This window comes from Chinchilla lanigera, unplaced genomic scaffold, assembly GCF_000276665.1.
Source record: "Chinchilla lanigera isolate Chin_1 unplaced genomic scaffold, ChiLan1.0 scaffold00070, whole genome shotgun sequence".
Lineage (NCBI taxonomy): Eukaryota > Metazoa > Chordata > Mammalia > Rodentia > Chinchillidae > Chinchilla > Chinchilla lanigera.
Window position 1 is genome coordinate 2,774,921 of NW_004955471.1, and position 19,129 is coordinate 2,794,049.

The following is a 19,129-nucleotide window of genomic DNA, read 5'->3' on the forward strand; positions in this document are numbered from 1 at the left end:
GTCCGAGGCATCAGTTTGTCTAGGGTGGGTTCTGAAACCTCTGAAAAGAACTTTCTTAGGAGGTTTTTTGTTTCGTTTTGTTTTTCCTTTCTTGAATTCGGTGCTGTCGAATGCTTCGGGACGCCCTTAAACAGCACCTTATCTGTGTCACTGTTGATCTTCCCCGACCTGATCTTATCGTCCCGGCGGCTCACTCTCCAGGCCTCTGGGTCCTGCGCGCTCTGCACATTCCTTCCCTCCTCCGGTGCGGGAAGGTTCAAAGGTTGGGGGCACTGCCTGCAGGGAAAGAATTCAGCCCAGGTCCGGCGCGACGCCGTTCCCCCCATCCCCGGCCCCTGTTTGGAAAGAGTGGAAGGACGCGGGAGAGACCGTGTAGGTGGAGGAGCTGACACGGGTCTAGGAGAGACCTCGGCCGGATTTCCCTGGTGCCGCTGCTGCACACCGGGAGGGGTCGGCTCCACGGGACGGGCAGCCCGGCCACTCACGGGACCCCTTCCAGGACGGCTGAGTGCCCCTCCCCCGTCCGTGTGTAAAAGCACAGCAGACTGGGTCCCGGCAGCATGGGCGGTCTGTGGTGGAAGGGTCTCTATGACTCACGGAGTTTCTCAGTTCAGTAATTCCCAGCCTTGGGCGTTTGTATCTTGTACACTTGTTTGTGGACACCACTTCTGAGAAAAACACCTCGACTCGGTCCCCCCCTCACCGTGTGCGCCAAGGAGGGTTAAAATACACTCAGCACAGGCCTACACAGTGGCCAGCCCTGTTAATATTTATTTAATGAATGAGTTGAAATACATTTTAATGGGAAGAATTTAGTGAGCCGTCCCTATAATTTGGGAAGCAAGTCGCTCAACTTCTTCTCTGGATGATTTCCAAAGTTCCTTTGGCATCTCCGACCTCTTTGATGTTGCAAGATCAGGACTGGGGATACTTTGTTTTGGGCACGCGATTCGGTGGATGGCACCTCCAGGACTTACGCCTGGGTCTGTGCTTTGGTGGGATCCCGGTAGGAGGGGGTGTGCGGGGCACAGTTGGGTGTGGGGGACATTTAAGTTTTAGGGCTCCTGGGCACTGATTGGGAAGTGTGCCTTCTCTTACTGGAAGTGGCAGTTTCCCCTGGAATTGGCGAATCTGTGGAGAGAGAGGCCATGGCGAAGCCAGCTTGGCCACCGGTAGATAACTACTTAGTGCCTGCCCCATAGCTTTTCTGCCCGCAGGAAGCATGCCTCGTATTCCCGCAGCATCCACTGCATCTGGGGGGCAGCTGTTAGCAGTTAGCCTTCCTTCCTGCGATGTAGACTTCTTGACATTGTGAATTCCTCTCTTACAGTTGATGCTTGACCTTTCCGAAAAGAAGCCCGTTGACGTTCTGCTTAAGAGAGCAATCGGAAGGTGTTTTGTTTTGTCCCATTAATTTACATTCTTTCCCGTGACGAAAACACAGCTTTAGCTCACATGCTTTTGGGAAATTGAGAAGACCCTGGCTTTTCTCCATTTACTTATAATTCCTGTCCAAGACTAATCGTGTTGGTTTTTAAGTCAGGAGATTGAATGTAATTCTTCCCCGTGTTAGGGCCTGGCCTCATGGAAATTGGGCGGGTCATGTACTTTTGTGTGTAGTTTCTCCCTGAGTTCCTCTTGGAGGGATTACTAAGGTTCCGCAGAATTTGTAAATGGCTTGATAAGGCCATTTGAAATTTTACTCTAGGGGAGGGTGGTGTGAGGGCCACAGCAGGTTGTTTGTATCACCGAAAGCTCCAAAAGGTTTGCCTGCGTGGATCTGGGCCAATCCTTTACTTATTTGAGCCTTACTAACATTGGGGTCTAGAGTCGAGGGAGGCGGTCAGAGGAAGGAGCTGCAGAAAGCATAACAACTAAGTAGGTCAAATTGTTTGTATTTCCAGATGTTTTACACTTTTTCTTTTTGCAAAAATACCCCTTTGTGTAGTTTCAGAATTTTTAGCAATTCCTTTCTTAATTGCCCTGTAAGAGCCCACCCTCCCACATGCACCAAATACTCCTTGGATTTATGTAATTGGGACTTCTTGAGATGTCTTTGATATCTTCCATAAATATTTAAAAAACGTGGAAGCCTGTAGGACCTGAAGGCTTACTGCTGAGTTCAATTATTTAGCAATCAGCAAATATTCAGCACTGACACTTTGTTAAATGTTGTGACTGAGATAATAACAAAGACGTAATAAGGTAGAGGCCCTTGCCCTTGAATTTATTTCTGTAATTGAAGTCAACATCAAGCTAAGGAACATTTTGGAACTATGTGCGCTCTGCTGAATTCTTAAAGAAAAAGGAAATGCAGGCGTGTTTTTAAAAGGTTCAGTGACAAAAATTCTAGTGTTGCCAGGGACGAGAGTGTAGGGTAGGGAAGGTTTGCTGGGACTTTTGGAACTCGGTGGTGTTTTTAAGTAAGAAACAGGGCCTTGTCAGATTGGAGACAGCTGAGAAGAAACCAGAACACCTGCCATGTTGGAAGAGCGAGGAGACCAGTTTGGCTGGAAAAGAGAGATTGCATTTCAGAGAGTAGACGGTGAACGGCAAGGTTGGTTTCGGATTGTGAAGGGCCATGGAAACAAGGCTGGGAGTGTGGTCTTTGTCCCTTGGAGAGTTACTGCAGGTTTTTCCGCAGAAAGCTGACGCAGTGGAAGAGACATTATTGGAGGATAGTCTGTGGAGTATGATTTGGAGATAACAGCAAGGGCGAGGGAGCTCCAGAGAGGAGGGCCATTGACTTCCGTGGTAGATTTGGAGATTCACTCAATTCAATGGACGCTTTGTTTAAATGGCTTTTTAGTTCTTGCTTCCGATTGTCACTCCTTTCCTAGAATAACCAGTGTCCTCTTTATGAGCCATTTGGGCTTTTGTAAGCCTTTCATGGCTTGCAAAAGTCTATGTAATTTTAGGTGTTTATGATTCATACAAATATATAATTCATATTTGCCAGAAACAGCAATAAGCCATATGTGCTTTCCTCATAAATTTTGCATTAGGCTTCTAGAGCAAATAGATATTCTTCTGTAGGAAAAAAAGCTTTAAACAGTCTTTACTGTTATGAAAGCACTTGTATAGGTGTATCAGATGCTCTTCAGTAAATGTATAGAGTCTAGCTCAGTGTGTGTGTGTGTGTGTGTGTGTGTGTGTGTGTGTGTTAAGCTGGAAGGCCCCTCAGAAGTGAGCTTGCTCTGACTGCTGACATGGGGAGGGCATGAAGGACTCTGTCAGTAGTAGAACCAGGACTAGCACTTGGGTCTCTGAAGACTTAGTTTTGCTATTATGTTTAGGCCTTGGTTTTAATGACTTTTGATTCTTTGGGGGAAATTTCTTTACATTAAACAATGAAATTTGGGAGACATAAAAGAATTTCACTTTGTAAACTTGTGCCTCTATTTTTTTTTTTTTTTGTTACAATGAAAGGAATGCAGGAATTCTTGAGGATTGAAGAAAAACACACTTCTAAGGGGGCTGTATACATAGTCCTATTGATCCAGATATTGTATCCCCCTCCCCCTTTCACTAATCCAGGTTTTATTCCTGGCACCTACACCCTTTTCCATTCAACTCTGGGAGAGGCAGTTAGCAGTAATTCTGACTATAACTCAGTGGTTCTTAATCTTAGCTGCTCAACCCTCCTCCCCCCATAAAAATGTAAAAATGTGCAATCAGGGTTGAGCATCACAAATCCCTACACTCTAAACTTGGCAATGGGAAACCCATTTCCTGTGTTGGTAATTGGTTTAAGGATGAGGATCCCTCTTCTGGTGGATGAGTTGATAGGAAGTTCTCTGGAGACTGCAGGGAAGGGCTGCCTTTTGTTAAGAGGCTCCAGAGAAGCCGGTTGGCCATTCTCCTGCATGGCCAGGCTCTGGTTCCTGGAACTGCTGCCTGTCAGCGTGGGCCCATGAGGGAGCCAGCCCAGCCGAAGTGGAGGAGTGAGCTGATCACATCTGGAATTTTGGTGCCGTTATGGCTGCCGCGGATGAGTCTGTGTCTGAAGCCCGTGTCTGGGTGTTGTTAAATAATATAAGCCAGTGTGAATTGGTTTTCTGCTACTTAACCTCGTTATGATGGAGGGGTATAATTGTAAATTTTGCGCCAATTAAATGGGAGGTAAAGATACAGAAATAGTTTGAAAAAGCAGAAGACTTGCAAATATCATTTTTCTCTGAGTGGGAAACAATACTTGTTCTTTTCTCTAGAGCATTCACTATGAACTCCTGATGTTTCCGGTATTTCATGGGATGACTCCTAAACTCTTTCTTGGGATTTTGCTCTAGGATTGGTCTCTGTGTTAGTGTAGGTGGGATGTGAAAATAATTACAATTAGGCTTGAGCTAACGGAGACCAGACAGGCTTTAAAAGCTTGAACTGTGTTTGTCACTGTAGGTGGTCCTTGACTCCATTTCGTTTCGAGTGGATTGCATTTGTAGCTGGCCACCAGCGTAGCCGTGTTTACTTAGAACTTTTGACCGATCTGTCAGTAACCTGATGTTCAGTGTCTTTGTGACACGTTGTCTTTCTCCACTCTGCCCTCTGCTGAGATTCCTTTTCCTTTTTTTTTTTTTTTTATGGACTGACTAGGAATTGAACCTAGTAAGCACCGCTGAGCTACACCCCTACATCTTTTTTACAGTTTTGCTTTGAGATAAAGTCTCATTAAATTGCCGAGGCTGGCTTGCAACGTGGAATCTTCCAGCCTCAGCCACGTGAATGGCAGGGATTGTAGGTGTGTACCACCATGTCTTGCCTGTATCTCTCTTTGTAAATTGGACATTATGATACCAGCTGCTGTATTGGATTACTTGTTAGACTAAATGAGTTGTTACATGGAAAGTGATTAGAATTAACACTCAGAGATGAACAGTTATGATACATCATCTAAATTGCTATTGCCCTGTAATCCCAGCACTAGGGAGGCTGAGGCAGGAGGATTGTTATGAGTTTGAGATCAGCCTGGGCTACAAAGTGAGCTCAAGGCCAGCCTGAACTGCATAGCGAGACCCTGTCTCAAGAAGACCAAAAAAAAGAAATTGCTATTGCATGTTGAAAGGTCTTCTTTTTTTTTTTTTAACCTGAAAATGGTGCTGTCCCGTAGATCAGTTATCTGACCATTTAATATTTCTAACATGTTTGCTGAAATCATCATTACCAGTAACTAAGAAAACAGAATTGTCCAACTCTGGAAAGGTTTACAAGTTTGGAATATAGTTCAGGATGCTGAAAAATCTTGAAAATAAATTGGCAAATCAGAGTTCAGTGGTGTCTTGGGGAAATGTATTTTAGAATTTATTTCCGGTTACAGCTTGAAGGTGAAGCGGGAGGCATCACTAGGGCTATTGGAAGTCAAGTCTGCAGGTGTGAGTGGAGCAGTCAGCAGCAGGCCTCTCACCTGGGGACTGGTGAGCTGACGGGGAAGAAGCTCTGCTCTAGGTGCGAAGATGGCACCACCAATGCCTGCAACTTTCGGAAACTTCACATCCCAGGGAGACTTGGTGAGGACTTTTTAAGTCCGGTGTTTTAACACGCTGGAATCCCCAGCCACTTCACTGGAGGTGCTTGTGTGTGTTACAGTCAGTTCACCATGAAAAAAAGACAGAGACATCTGTCAGAAGGATTTTACTAAAAGCTGTTAGGTAATCTTATTCTGTACAAAGGGATCCTGAAAGTCCTCTGGACACATTCCAGAGATTGTTTTGAATTCTGTGACCTGTGGCTCCAGTAGCTGGCTATCACCTGTCATATCTGTGTCTTTCAGTATTGGACAGTAAGGGCACTGGAAGAGAGGCAACATCTATGAAAAATACGGTGTAGTCTGTTAGGTTACCACGAGTCATGCTTTGACTGTGAGTGGTATAGGTAAACTGCTTACATTGAACCCCACTTAATAAAAATAGGGCACCTTTTCCCACTTCTATAAAGTTCATTAGAAATATAAATATTAAGACGTTGTCCTAGGGAATTCAGTATTATCTAGCATTGACGTTGCCTTTTTAAAATCTTTTTTTTTTTTTTTGAGTGGGGTGGGTTTCTGGTACCAGGAGTTGAACTCACGACCTTGCGCTTGCCAGGCAGGCACTGTGCCACTGAGCTAAATCCCCAGCCCTAAAATCTTGTTTAAAGAAAACTTGTCAAGTTGACTTTTATTTCAGTATTGGTAGGAGGATGCGTTGAAGTTTGTAGTTTGTAATTCCGAATAAGGGTGTTGTGTTTTTCTAGGTTCCTTCAAAGATAACATTTCAGAAATGAACAGGCAGTTACAAACTAGAACTGAAAAATGTTTTTGTAATTTGACATGTATATATTATTAAATGTGTGCTATTTACTGTGCATATTAAATGATTTTAATACTAGTAACTTTTGGTGAGCATTTACCCTTTGTGCCAAATTCAGGACAGGCACTATAACTGAATCAAGCGATGAAGGTGTTGTTTACCACATTTTGCACATTAGGAATCTGAATTTGGAGTGATTAATAGCTTGCTCAAGTCATACATGCAGTTTGTCGTTGGTGGGGTTGGAATGTGACAAACCCAAGTTTTTCTGACTCCCAAATTGTTAACCACAAAAATAGGTTGTCTCATAAAAGGGTGTAGCCGTGGCCTTGTGCTGGGGCTGTTACGGTAAGTCTGGATTGTCTGGGATGTGCGTACATTCGATGATCTAATTAAAACATGAGCTCAGCACAGAGCCATGATTTAAAATTTGGTAAATTTTAAGACCCCTTGGGATCATGAGTGTCACTAAAACTGATGGATAATCTGTGTCACAAGATTGTATTCAGATTAATTGTTTTTTAGGCTTCACTACAAAAACACAGACCTCTACTCATAAATATAACATTTTTCTCCATTCATGGTCCCTTACCCCCTCTTTCTTTTTTCCGTGTTCCTTTCCTCCCTGTTTATCATCCTACCCTTTATAGAGCAATACATCATTTTAGTACTAGACTTTCTCCCTTTTAAACAGAAGTTGGGAGATATTTTAGAAGTATAAAAATATAAAGAATCTTGAGCTGGGAATGATGGCACACGACTGTAATCCTAGTATTTGGGAGGCTGAGGCAGGAGGATGGTGAGTTGAAGGCCAGCCTGGGCTACATAACATCCTGTTTCAAAAAACGCAATCATCATAGTAAATATCCATGTATTTGCTTGTCTACCTTTTCTCCCTTTCTCCCCAAAAGAAAGGCTATGGTATCTCAAGTCTTGTGTTACTCTAGGCGTTTAGTACAGTTACATACATCTTTAAATAACACATTTTGTATGTTTTTATGCTTTATGAAATGTTTTCGTATTATTCCCCCAACATTTTATTTATTTATTTATTTATTTATTTATTTTGGTATTATTGAGACAGGGTCTCACTAATGCAGTTCAGGTTGGCCTTGAGCTCACTATGTAGCCCAGACTGGTCTCGAACTCGCAATGATCCGCCTGCCTCAGCCTCCCGCGTGCTGGGATTACAGGCGTGCACCACCACGCCCGGCCCAACATGTTTATGAGATCATCTACATGGATATATGTAGCTCTTTAATTTTGTTAGATCCTTTTGGTACAAATGACAGTCAGAAAGACTAATTGGTCTGTGACGTACCTTATACCCATTCTGCTGTTTTTTATTTTGTTGTCTGTCTTTTTCAGTGCTGAGGATTGAACCTAGGGCTTTGGCACGCTAGGTGAGTTCTCCACCATTGGACTACACACCCAGCCCTCAGTGTTCTTTTGGCTCTTTTGTGATTGGCTCAGTATGACTAATCAGAATAAACCATTGTACATCTTAAGACCTTAAGGAATAACCGGTCGGAGTCCAAAACGTTAAAATTGTTGCTGTTTCATTGGAATTAGACTTCCAGTGGTACAATGTGAAGAGAAAAATGATGTTCACGTTCATGTTGACTATGTTTATATAATGCTTGTGAAGAACGCTGATAACTGTTGAGCTGGTTAGGTCAGAAGAACGTGCTTTTCAGGCAGCATTGGTTTGCATCTGTGGTAAGCCTCAAAACAAACAGGAGCCCTGGCCTGCTTTTCTTAATTATCCCATCGTAGGAATGGAATTTATAGGCTGGCCAAGGGGATACTTTCGTGTTGAGAAAGCTTTGACATCCTTTTCTTAAACACACACACACACACACACACACACACACACACACACACACACGAACCCCTGACATTACATTCCTAGGCCAATATCTGTTTAAACTCTTGAGATGGACGGGAATCACGCCCATGTCAACTGTCATGCCAGGCTGGACTCCCTGGTCCAATTAGAATCTCTTCTCCGCGTCTGCTGAGGGAGATGTTAATCTGCTGTCACTGAATACTTCCTTGGTGAGTGTGATTTCTCCTCACCTGTTGACCTGCAGGCACTTCTCCCTCTGGGTAGTGTCTCTGGCGGTGAGTTTTCTCTCTGCATTGCTGGCATTTCCCTCAGTAACTTCATTCCCAGTTGGCGTTGTTTCCACGGTGGCTGGAGGTCAAGGCTTTTACCTTTCATATTGCTCTGGCTGTTCAAGGGAAGGATGACCCCTTTTCCTCAGAGAACGGTTCTTTGAGGAGTGATTGTGAATTTGGAGACATTTTTTTTATGCAGCTGAATAATGCTTCTAGCATGGAGGAAGGGGGCTCAGCCGCCAGCTGACTTCCTGTCCCTTCCCAGTTGCACCCCGGTGGTGGTGCCCTAGATCAACCGTCAAGCCATTCACGCATGCGAACTGGGGAGACACATAGGACCCAAACGTAGCAGACCTTGTAGTCTAAACTGGAATACGTTTGAGAGTGAAATTATGCCAGGACAACAGGCATGAACTGGCATTGTTGCAGATAAACCTGGACCCATGGTCATCCTCTGCAAGGTGCTACTGGCCCTGGTCACTTGCCTAGATGCAACGAGTCGCTAAGAGGGTGGCTGGTGTGCTTGGCCAGCCTGAGCTGGGCGCCCACCTTCGGGTGAAGAACCTGGCAGCAGGGGATTGATTGTCTGCTTGGGTAGAATTCCAAGGCTCATAGCAAAAGTATGCATAGAAATGGAGGAAAAAACCTGATGTTTGATTCAAAGCTTCAGTTATGTAGTAGAGAGCCTATGATTAACGATATGGTGTATCTACAAATTCTCTAAGAGGGATTGGGGGCATAGCTGATGGTAGATCCCAGCACTGGCCTCTCCTGCATAAAACCCTGGGTTTGATCTCCTGCCAGCACTGGGTGTGCAGAAAAACCCAACCAAACAAACCAAAAATAATCCTAGGAGGGCAGAGTTTGTATATTAAGTGCTTTTACACAAAAGGAAGACAAAGCACACACAGCGGGGTGAGGGAGACATTCGGAGGTGGGGATACTGATGGTGGTTTGGTCTTGCAGCTGTATATTATCTCAACGTATAGAGTGGCACACGTGGGGCGCAGAAAGCGGTGCATACTTGAGAAACTCATGTCCAGGACAAAAGAGAACCTACACTTTGAAAACACACTTCATTAGACCTGTTCTGGCGGGAGCCAGTGAGGGATAAGTGAGGTGGGGATTGAAATCGGCTGCTTTGTTTCCCCATTGCTTGACGGGCTGATTTTAACCAGAACGGGTGGGGTGGGAGAGATGAAATGAGTGGACCTGGGAGTGAAGATCAGGATCTTGGTTGAGGTTGTCCAGAGGAGGTGGATGTATAGAGGTGCCTTCTAAAATTTCACCACCGAAACAGAGAAAACTGTGGAAAAACCCTTAAGTTAAAACACTTACGATTTGTAACATTTTAACTTGTTATCCTATCAGGAAATATTTTAAAAACTAGGTAGAGGTTTCCTGCTTAATGTGAATTTCTGACACTGATAGTGCTATTTATTTATTTTTATTTTTATTTTCTTTTATTTTAAAGGGTAAAAGAAGGATAACATAATAATTGGGGGGCTTACCAAATTACAGACAGAGTGGTAGGAAATTATCAATGGTTATTGTTTCACATATTGTTATCTACAAGATAGTTTCTCAGGAAAACAAATAGACAAATAATAGTGAGTTAGAGACAAAAGAGGTAGGAAATTATCAAGAGTTGTTGTACTATACTTTGGTATCTTCAAAGTGGCTTCTAAAGAAAATAAATAGAGCTATACATGAGTGACCTATTGAAAAATCATTAACTATTCTCAATGGTTGTTGTAGGAAACACATAATAATAAACATACATCCATTTATGAAATAGGATAGGAACATTACAAACTTTACACAGTTATGGATAGATTAGTAGGAAAATATCAATGGCTGCTGTAATACGTGGTGGTATCTTCAAAGTGGTTTCTCAGGAAGACAGAGATATGCAAGAAGGATCTAATAAGTAGTTACAGCCTAAGGGTTGTCAAAAATAGCATATTACCTCCTCACCAGTGACTTCTTTCACTGAGGTATGATGGCTGGAAGGAAGGCCAGGATTGAAAAGAAGGACCGAGAGACTTGCACCTGTGACTAGCAACAGGCTGTTTTCTTGTTCCTCCATAGTCATGATTACCCAGGGCTGCTTGATGGAGATGACGGTCTGGCCAGAGGGAGAAGGCAGACCATGCCCCAAGCCCTCTCATTCCTGTTGGACTAACTGGTAGCATGGGTCTGAGCTCTGGGGCCTCCACCTCAGAGGGCAGACCGATCTCCAGTGGTCTCCTTTGCATCCAGGGCATGGCCCATGGGGCCTCTTAGGGCAGTTCCTCTTGAGGTGGCCTGGCTTTTAACAGTGGTAGCAGATGAATGCAGTTGTCGAGTTCTTCTTGGGGCCCCGGGAATCAGACCTGGGATCTGTTTCTCTTAGTGGTGCAGCAAAAGCAGCTGCTTTTTCTCAGTCTCTTTGTTTTCTCTCCTTGGCCTCCTCCTCATCATGGCTATAGAGTATTGAGGAGGCAATTCTTACTAACATCTCAAGTGAGCTATCTGGGGTGAAAGCCATTCTTTGTAGCTTTTTCTCTCCAGCTTCCCATTGCTTTGGGACCCCACAACCAGTTAGTGTCCTCTCCCCAACTGTCAGCACAGGCAGCAGGAATTCTGCTGCAGACTTCTCCGGAGCTCCACCACAGCCTGTACTGTCAGGGGAAGAATGGCTTCCAATGAGTCTCTGCAGGTATTGTGCAAGGTCCTCCTGGTTTACAGCTTCTGAGCGGCTCTCGTGACCCCAGTCCACTGGACCTCTGACTCTATGGGCTTAGTCTGCATTTTCACGTTCTCTGAGTCCTTGTTCAGCAGCTGCTCCTCCGCTGGCTCTGGACCTTTCTGGTTCCAAATGGCAGGAGCAAGAGTGGCCCGTTGTATGGCATGTATTCCCAGGGGTTGTTCAAAGTTTGAATGATTCACACACATCCGTGGGTGGGCAACTGCAGTCTGTGCATGGTGGGCCAATTGTGTCACTGTTTCTCTGTGTCATGATAGATCTCAATGGAGCAGCGGCGGCCGGCCTAAGGGCCGGCGCGCAATAGCGCTTGCCACCGCATGGCTCCCCATGCGCTGGGGGCCCACCCTCCGGGAGCCAGCAGGCAGGAAGCTAGCCAACCAGAAGGCTGGCGCTCCCCACCCGCAGCTTCAGGGAGACAGATATACGCAAGAAGGATCTAACAAGTAGTTACAGCCTAAGGGTTGTCAAAAATAGTGCTATTTAGTTTTGAAGAAACAAAATATTAGTGAGAACTAATCTTCAGGAGTGTAATCCAGCAGAAGAGATTAAGAAATTTTACATTTCTGCAGGGGATATAGTTCAGAGGCACAGTGCTTTGCTTGGCAAGTGCAAGGTCCTGAGTTCGATTCCTGGCACCAAAAAAAAAATTTTACATTTCTTCCCCTTTAAACAGAGAAAACTTAGTTTTTTTCTAAGTTTAATGTTTCAGGTTTAGTTTTACTTATTTTTGTGTTTTGGTCCTGGGGATTGAACCCAGCCAGGCTTTGTGTGTGGGAAGCACATGCTGTACCACTGAACTATACTGCTTACTCTGATTTCAAGTTTGAGATCTGTTGAGTACTCCTGTAAGCAGTTAGGGTTCCTAAGTAACTTTATTTTCTCTGGAAATTGTGTGATATTCTCCAGTAATATTTTCCTCCTTCCCCTTTTTATAGTAGCTATGGATTTGAAAGTCAGTAGGCTACCTGTTGACAGTTCTTCTCTGTTCATCGATAACCTGGGGGAACTGAGATGGTTAAATGAGTAGTTATCATAGTAAGTATGAAATTCTTTAGAACTGACTGATGCTGCTGTTGATACCTGGGAAACGCTTGTAGAGCTATGCAAATGAGCCTGTTAGTGAGCAGCAGTATATCCAGAACAGGATGTATCACTTAACCAGAGCTAACAGTGTTTTGTTTGCTATAACATAGTTGAATGCTTTTTGGCAGTGTCTGCCTGAGTGTGCAGGATTGATCTATCTTGAGATCTTGGTACAAGAGTTTTAAAAGTGCTTCTTTGTCCAGAAAACAAACAGACCTTTGCATTTCATGACGTCTCAGATTTAATTCTGAAAGTTTTAAGACTGAAAGGGTTTGGAGTCTACACATCTCAGTTTGATACCTGTGGTGAGAATAGAGTGGAGAGCAGTTGGTACCACTGGGGAAGCTGGAGCATCAGTATGCATGTGACATTTGGAGGCCCTTGAGGGCCATCGTAGAATGAAATGCGTTGACTCTCTCTCAGCTCCTGGCATTGGTTTAATGAATGTATACTGACTCTGAGATTATACTAAGAAAAGTTAGAATAAGATAGAATGAATCTATATTCAACTTTGTGGGTGCACATGATCACACTATAATTTAGATATAACTAAAATATTTATTTAAGAGGCTTTGGTGATTCCTTTAAAGGGAATAATCCTCTCTCCACCTGGTTTTGCTTGGTGTGTGTATGTGTATCCATATTTCTATACGATGGATTTGTTTAAAGGAAGCTACACTTAAAAAAATCTATAATTTAAAACAGTTATGAGTGGCTAACTTTTAAACTAGAGGTGTTAGGTTGTACTTGGTCTGATAATCTATTTATAAATGTGGGTGTTACTAAACATGAAGAATTACTAAAAAAAATAAACTTCCAAGTCCCTCGGGCTAGTGATGATAATGGCAGAGGTTGCAGTGGTGGTAGATGAGTGTGTGTGTTTGTTTCTGCTTTTTTGCTTTTTGGGGGAGGTTTACAGTGTTTTAGGGACTATGCTGAGTGTTAAGTGTTTCACTTTATTTAGCATTCACTTACAACAGTCCGTCATAAATACTATTTACAATTTAAGAAACTAGGTTTGCAGATGTCGTTGCTTGCCCCAAGGGTGCTCCGCTAGATAGGTGAGGCCTCTGCCAGTTGCCCACTCTGAAGCCCACAGTTTTCTAGAAGAGCACACACTATGCTGTTGCTACATGGCTTCCAAAACCTGATTTGGGGCATTATTCATGTGGGAAGCTATGGGGTTTAAATGTTTGCAGAGATTACATTAGGGAATTTTATAATTTTCTGTGAGATGATAGAATTTTTTTAAACTATAGAGTCATATTGAAATGATCTGAAATAGTTGCTGTACTATCTATAGCATTGGCATTACAAAATTCAGAAAGCTGTTCTTTGCTTTTTAGCCAAAGTGGATTTTAGAAAGTGATATTATTGTTATTGGTCTAGGAGACACAAAGCCCGATATTATTGTCGTATGCCTACCTGGGGATTTATCACTGGTGGGCAAAGGCTTGTATGCCTTATTCTCTTAATGGAAAAGGTGTTTCTTTGTCTTGCTTTACATTTAAGTCAATCTGGACTTTTGGTTACATTTGCTGTTTATTTCAGGCCCCTCACTGTGCTGCCCTTTTATTTTCTTTATAAATCGTAGCCCTTTTCTGTTTGGATGTATTTGCATTTTCTGTGCTGCTAGTGTTGTGACTATATTTACTCTGAAGTAGATTTCTCCTGGTTCATCTGTGAGGGAATCTGTCATCCAGAAGGTTGAATTAAGCATTTTCTCTAAAGTTCTGTGGCATAGTCATAGACATTATCAATTAGAGAGAGTGTGGACATGTGTGTTGTAAAACATTTCAGAGTTTACATAACAGATACTGAATTCAGTAGATATTAGAATGTGGAAAGCTAGAATGACAAGTTGGACCACAAGGAATGCCTGGACCTCTTACTCTGTCCATATGCAAATATGCCATCTGGGGCCACATGGACATCTGACTGTCCCATGTGTTGGTTCATGAAGTTCTTTTGTAGCATTGAGTTTATAGTGAAGTCAATTTTCATATGTCTGTGATATTGATCAGTGAGGAAATAATAGTTCGAAGGTTTTTTTCCTTTTAAAATTGTTTGCAGAATGCTTACTTAATGCATGTTACAAATTTACATCAGGATGAGAGTCAGAAATTGAGATCCAACCATTTAATAATTCATATGAATGAGAGTTCTTCCTCTTAGTGCTTAATTTGAAGTTAAATCAGAGAAATGAAGTAAGATGATGTGGCATAATTTCATAATTTGGGGCTTCCAATCTTCTGTTACGTGCTAGTACTAACAAAAGCCCCCTATCCCTATAAACTTTGCCCCTTTCCTGGCTTATATTCTAGATCTCCTGAACTCAGGGCCTTGAAGACAGCGGCTCACTTTCGTTCCCCTCAGTGTCCAGCATGGTGCATGGCTTGTAGTTGTTGGATAATACTTGCTGAATAAGCACCCATCTGGCGCCTAAAATATTGGGGTGGGAAGTTCCTGACTAATGGAGAAGTTAGGTCCAGGAAAGAATCAGGCATGAGAGAGAGAGAGTCCAAGATCTTTTTTTCCTGTTTTGTTTTCGGGAGTCACTTACAGAAGGCAGAAAGTATGTTTTTTATTAACTTTGTACTGCAGGATGCCGTCCGAGCTCTTCTTGCAAAAATGTCTGGTTAATACTGTACTTTACATCTGATTAAAATGACCAGAATCATATGTTCAGGAGGTTGAAGGGGCTAGAGTCTGATGAAAAGATGGTTTGAGCCTCATTTGAGTTGATGAATCTTTGGAACATGAAGACAGATTGAGAAAGTGTTAAGAGCCTTCAGATTTTTCCTGAGGGTCTGTGCTAGGATGGGAAAAGAAATGCTCAGTGGGGGTTGTGAGTGAGTAATGTGTTTTGGTTGAATTTCCATTGTTATTCCTTAATGATTATTTATATTTAGTATACTGAAAGGTATGTACAAAATTTTCTTTAGTCTGTCACCAGTGGGTGAATTGTCACTCTTACATGTGAGTAAAGGTAGGCAGGAGGATTGCAAGTTTGAGTTCAGCATGGGCAAATTACTGACTCAGTGAGATCCTATGTCAATATAAAAATAAAGAAGGGTTCGGTATGTAGCTCAGTGTAGGGGCCCTCTGCTTAATTTCTAGTATGGTACCGCCAAAAACAGTACAGTATTTGTCTTAGTTACTTTTTCATTGCTTGGACAAAATAGCTAACACCCACAAGTGAAAAGAGGAAAGATTTATTTTAGCTTACAGTTTGTAGAGGTTTCAGTCTATAGTTGGCTGGCTTTAAGGTAGGGTGGTATGGCAGAGGAAAAACAGTCCATGGCAGGGCAGGCAGAAAGCAGTGAGGCAGAAGCAATTAGACTCCCTTTTCCTTTTATTCCATCCAGGCTGCAAGCTTATTGGTTGTGTTATCCACATCCAGAACTATGCTAAACTGGTTAGTGGACTGATTTAGTTATCACACACTCTTAATCTGTATTCACACACTCTAGATCCAGCCATCTCCAAAAAGCCTCACCTGTGAGTGCATGAGGATTTGGGGGACATCTCGATAGAAGCCATAATAGTACTGTTGTTAAATTTGTTTCATGTAAAGAAAAATGAAAGAGATGGATAAAAGTAGTGATTTTTGTGTACAGTTACGCATTCTTTTGTTAGGTTCATAATGAACAAAATCAAGAAGAAATATTAAACATCTTTTCAAAACGACAGCTTTGAAAAATTCCCAGGGATACAAAAAAGTAAACTTACTTAAGCAAAACCAAAGCTGTAACATTAGGAGTACTTGTTATTTTGAGATGTCATCTTGTTATTAAGATTTTTACTTACTAAGTTTATTTTTACTCTGTAAAACATTCTCTTTACATAACTGGTTCTGCTATAAACAAAGTCTGGATGTTCTGTGTTCATGGTGTGCCTTTCCACTTAACTTCTCTTAGAAAATTGGAGGGCATTCCACTCCATCTCACTGTACGTAAACAGGTAGGGACCCTGGCTGTAAGAACATCAGTACCATGTTATTAAGAGGGCTCTTTGAAAACAGTGATGTCATTGCCTTTCCTTGGGAAAGCTACTGAAAAGTATTTTAGGGATTAGTTTTACCTTTGCTCTTTTTTAAAAAAAATTTTTTTTAATTCCATGTTTACAGTACATGGTGATTACACTTTTCCCCCTTGGGACCATTTTGATGCTGATAGTGTAATAATAGGAATGCCCCACCCCACACTCCAGTGCTTTGCTCAGAGAACTCTCTGAGCATGTTGTTTAAGTTTATTCCCTTCCCTGTTTTTCTCCCCCTGGCCTACCTATTGTATACTTTTGCATGTATCATTGAGTGTGTGGTGTATTTTCTTGTTTTCTTTTTTGGTACCAGAAATCAACTCAGGACCTTGTACTTGCCAAACAGGTGCTTCTGCCACGGAGCTACATCTCTGGCCCTGTGTGATGTATTTTCATGCACCTGATTGAATTGTCCGTTTTTATCAGAATATAAGTTTTGTGGCAGCTGGTTTTTTTTTTTTGTACAATGTCTAGCCCATAGTAGGTACAATTAGCTCATTGACTGATCAATTTGTTAAGCTTCTAGTACTGGTGTTGTGCAGAGAACTCTACATTCTCTTGTTTTCAGAGCAGTTATCTCCACTTTACTTACATGGAAGCTGAGGCCCAGAGGTGAAATAACTTGCCCAGAGTAGACAAGTGGCAGAGCACTTTCACAAATCAAAGTTTAGCTCATTGCTGTCTGTTAAAACTATAATGCCAGCCACACGTGTACTTTCAAGTTTTTGAGGAGCCTCGCTGAAAACTAAAAGGAAAGTGAAGTTAACTTTAATCGTATTTGAGTGGATCCAGGGTACCTAAAATACTGCTATTTCAACATGTAGTCAACATAAAAATGATGAGCTATTTCACATTACTTTTTCTTCCCAGGTGGAATCAGTGGCCTCCATGTGCATTTGGTATTGATGGTAGTCCATCGCCATTCAGACCCGGCGCATTCTGAGTGCTCACTGGCCCCTGGGTTAGCGGTTACTCTGTAGGGCAGTTTGGGTCCAACTGACTTCATGTTCCCTGCTCTTGCAGCTCAACTTGCTGCTTCCTCTTCTGTTTTCAGAGAGTGATAAGCAGTATCTACATCTCACATTTGTAGAGGCTGACCATTTGCAAGGGGCTTAGCTCCTCTGATTTTTCAGTTACATGAGGAAGTGTCAGTTACCATAACTGGCCAGTTCACTAGCACAGAGCTTTTTATAGATGACAGTACCAAGTTCTAGGGAGCTTCGTAGCTTGTCCACCTTTCCGGGGTTTCTGCTTCGCAGGGTCAGGAGCTGAGTGCAGCTCCTGTGAGGCTGCACCCTTCCGTGTGTCACTTGTGGACAGAGCAGCGAGTGTAGGGATGACAGGGAAGGTGGGAAGGGGCTTTTGGGCTTTCTCTGCAGCGCATGGGTGTGTCTGTTCATAGGTCCCTACCTGCCTCGGAGGTGCTCACTCTGTCGGAGACACCCTTAGATTCTTCATTATGGATTTCAGCTTTGGCTCATTTTGATCCGTCCCATTTGCCCTTGTGTTTTGAACTGTCTCTCATTCGTGTCTTATTTCTACTTTTAGACTGGGTTCAGTTTAAGAGTTTCCCCAAAGTCTCCCTTGGAAGTCCCCATCTCTTTCCTGATAAATAATTTTTAAAAAATGGAAGAAAATATTTCGACTTGCTGACTTGGTTGTCCCAGGATCAGTGAATTAGATCTTAGATGGTAGCACATAGCAGGTGAAGGAAAGATCGTCTCATTTTTGCCTGGGTCCCAATTCTGGGAGATTTCGCAGCTGCCTCTGGGTGTGCCGGGGGAGCCCTGCTGTTCTTGGATGGGATGTGGGCTTTTGGCAGCGGAGACAGGAGAGCCCCCGCCAGGCTTGGAGTTCCTGTGCACTGCAACCTGAGTGAAGTTAGGACGGCTCCTCTGCGGGCTGGAAGACGGTGGTGCAGAGATTTTTGGGCAGCAGTTTATCTTATAAACTGGGGCTACTCTCTTTATAGTGCCTTGGACTTACATTTGTTTAAGGTGGCTAAATCTCCTCTAGGGCTTTTCCCCTTTTAATAGTAACTTTTTTTCACGGACCACAAGTTGTGTTCTGCGAACATCTTGTAGGTGGCCTCTTTGGTAATTTTTTGGGTGGGTGTGGCAGCACGTTGGATGCAAACCACACGAGCCTGCACTAGTGTGTCAGTGGTTCCTCTCTGATTCAGACCTTGGTATTTGCATTAATTCCTCTTCCCTCCCCGTAGGAGAAGCAGCGTTCTTTCATGAATGCAATGAATACTTTTGTTGGGAAGTTTGCAGTTGTGCCAGGCTTTTAAATTTATCGTCATAAAATGTAAAAGCCTGAAGTCTGTATGATTTGGGAAGTCTGTCCATTCTGAAGACCTAGGCTACTTGGCCTTCCGTAGTACTGAACGTTGCCGATTCTCAGCAAGACAGCTAGAGAAGAGAAAGGAAATCAGAGGGGAGGCAGAGGGAAGGTGGGCAGCGGGATATAATCAAAGGAAGTGCAGGTCCATATGAAATATGGACATGTGCGTGTATGAAAATGTGGCAGTGAAGCTCATTATTCTGTATCTTAAGATACACTAATAAAAAAAAACTAGTTTAAAAAAGACCTTACCAGAGCAAAGTTGAATGAGTTGAATGATCTGAGTAGCCACTTGCTTCTGCTTTTCCCTAGCCGTGGAGCTGCGGTAGCATTGTCTTTTCTTGTTCATTCTCTTGTCTTTTTTATGTTCATATCCTGATCAGGAACAACCAGATTCTCCACCATTAGAAATTCATTCCAGGGGCTGGGGATTTAGCTTAGCGGCAAAAGTGCCTGCCTGGCAAGCGCAAGGTCATGAGTTCGGTTCCCGGTACCGGAGAAAAAC

The 19,129-nt window shown here is 43.0% G+C and overlaps 1 protein-coding gene across 1 annotated transcript in view; it reads left to right on the forward strand.

Moving 5' to 3' along the window:
• Positions 1 to 19,129, forward strand: part of Arhgap10 (Rho GTPase activating protein 10) — a 295,503-nt gene that overhangs the window by 17,858 nt on the left and 258,516 nt on the right. The gene's annotated exons all lie outside the window — the stretch shown is intronic.